The sequence below is a fragment of the Oncorhynchus kisutch genome, linkage group LG15 (genome assembly GCF_002021735.2).
Source record: "Oncorhynchus kisutch isolate 150728-3 linkage group LG15, Okis_V2, whole genome shotgun sequence".
In the NCBI taxonomy this organism is placed as follows: domain Eukaryota; kingdom Metazoa; phylum Chordata; class Actinopteri; order Salmoniformes; family Salmonidae; genus Oncorhynchus; species Oncorhynchus kisutch.
Window position 1 is genome coordinate 46,202,228 of NC_034188.2, and position 2,966 is coordinate 46,205,193.

Consider the following 2,966-nt stretch of genomic DNA (forward strand, 5'->3'; position numbering starts at 1 on the left):
TAACACAGTGCCTTTCTTCACTCTCCACCTCGGCAGCGTCCAGGAGCATACCAAACGGAACTGCAAACAGCGGAGGCCAAACCACTATTTTATATTTTTTATTTAACCTTTATTTAACTAGGCAAGTCAGTTAAGAACAAATTCTTATTTGCAATGATGGCCTAGTAACAGTAGGTTAACTGCCTTGTTCAGGGGAAGAACATCAGATGTTTACCTTGTCAGCTTGGGGAATTGATCTATCATCCTTTTGGTTACTGGACAAATGCTCTAACCTGCCGCCCCCTAATCTTTACTGCCCTGTGTAAGGAGGGGAGGGGTGTTCAATGACGTCAGTTGAGAGAAGAAAGTCAGGGGAGATTACACGGAATCCAGTCGGGCTGGCTACCAGGAACAAAGCCTGCCGACAGAATGCCTTTATCAACAAACCAGCGCCAGACTCCACCAATTAACGTTAGACCAATTGAACTTTTCTTAGGGCTAGACACCCAACTTCCGGGGGAAACTGGAGGGCGCGCAATTCAAATAAATAATTATATATATTATGGATTTTAAACGTTTATGTACATGTCTTATATCGGCTGAAAGCTTAAATTCTTGTTAATCTAACTGCACTGTCCGATTTACAGTAGCTATTACAGCGAAAACATGCCATGCGATTGATCGAGGACGGCGCCCCACATCAAAATACTTTTCCACCGGTACAGGTTTCATACATTCACATATAACGATTAAATATTCACTTGCTTTTTGAAAATCTTCCTCTGATTTGTCATCCAAAGGGTCCCAGCTATAACATGTAGTGTCGTTTTGTTAGATAAAATCCCTTTATATCCCAAAAAGTCAGTTTAGTTGGCGCCATCGATTTTAGTAATCCACTCGTTCAAAATACAGAGAAAGGAATCCAAAAATCTACCCCTAAACTTTCTTTCAACAAGTCAAAATACATTTCTATTTACTCCGCTGATACCATAAAATGTAATCAAACTATAATATTTATTTTGGAAAGAAGTATGTTCAATAGGAAACCGATTTTAGTAGGTGCGTAATGTCTTCATGGCGCGCACAAACACAAATTTCCAAGACTGTCCCTCTAATAAAACTGATATTTCTTATTTGTTTTTGAAGTTACAATCCTGAAACCTTGAACATAGACTGCTGACACCCTGTGGAAGCCATAGGAATTGCATACATGGAGCTAATTTTCAATATGACCTTTCTTTTGCATTTCTAAGAGGATGGTCTCTCTCTCAAAAAAGAATTCCGAATTTCTTTGGATTTTCTCCTACCTTATCTATTGTTATATTCTCATACATTATTTTAACATTTCTACAAACTTCCAAGTGTTTTCTTTCCAATGGTATCAATTATATGAATATCCTGGCTTCAGGGCCTGAGCAACAGGCGGTTTACTTTGGGCACATCATTCAGACAGGAAGTGGAGAAAAAAGGGGCCTAGCCCTAAGAAGTTAAACCGTTGATACATTTTAGAAGCTCGATAGCCAAGTCAATAAAGATGTAGAAACTAGCAAGCTGCATCTCGAATGACACCCTATTCCTCATATAGTGCACTATATATGACTAGAGCTTCATAGGCCTCTGGTCAAGAGGTAATGCAGTGCATGGGGAATACTAGGAGGTGTCTTTTGAGCTGCTCAACGTATAGAGTGGGCACCATAGACTATATTTCCATAGTTTCCACTGACTGGATCATAGAAAAGACTGATGGAACAGTTTTTTGTATTGAAATATGCATCTATTTATTTCTTATATGCATTGTACCGGATATGTTGTCCCAGAGTTTGAATGTGTTTGAACCAGGATATTTCTGGAAATGATGTGGGATGCCAGGTACTGTAATATGCTCCCAAAACAGAGACTGGAAGAGGTCTGTACTACAAGGATTAGAAGTGACAATCAACCAATCACTCTAATGAATCGAACCATGTGTAATTTCGTTCTCTGTATGTCTCTCCTCATCCGTGTCCTTTTTTATACAGATTCCAATTTCAACTACCTAGGTTGAATGTGGGCTGGTAAACTAGACGAAAGCGACGACCCTGCTTTGTCACCAGACGTCCTATGTTAGTGCGCGAAGGGCCCCTGATGGTCGTGTTCAGGAGCGCACACCGTAGCGAAACGTTTGGCAAGGAAAAACAAAGATCTGTGTTCTTATCAGAGATTCAGGTAGTCTCCCTGTTTCAAAATGTTTCCCACCTACTGAACAACACTTATTATGTATTGTAGGGAAAAGCCAAACTCAACCATGCTTTAAATAATCTATAAACTGTCATATATTGGGCAGGTCTCAGGGTGTGTGGAGCACGTCTCGGCACTCTTCGGTGTTAAGTAGAGTTACAGTAGATCTGTGTCACATTCTTCAAACAATGAACACTGCTTTAAGATTATTCTCCTCAGTGAATGTAGTTTCCCAGACCCAGATTAAAAGCCTACTCCTGAATTAGAAAGGCACACTTAACAGAGAATCTACCTCAGAAGTGCTTTTTAGTTCAGGAGTAGACTCAATCTGGGTCCAAGAAACCAAACGGTATAATGCTTAGAGCCTCTAGTTTTTCCTGACCATGTTATATCCTGAATCTCAACTCGACCACTAGCCCCTATACAGTGAAATATCACCATCCTGTAATAAAAATAAAAATTGTCTGTTTGAGTTGGGTGTTTCTTTAGTAATTCCATTCACGTGGATTACATTCAAGATTGAAATTGTTTTAAAAAGGTTTAGTTCATAAGTTGCAGGTGAAACATTGTGCTGAGTATTCCCTGGCCACAATTCAGAACTATGGCAGATAAAAATGTGTTTCTCAATAAAAGATTGTCTCATGATACTTTAGAATCAGACACATGAGTATGATGAGTAGTGCAAAACTGTTGAGTGACTTGAATGCTGCCCTGGCTAGTGCCACTGTGTCAATATTTAGAATCTAGTTAAAGATCAATTGCCGAGCTTG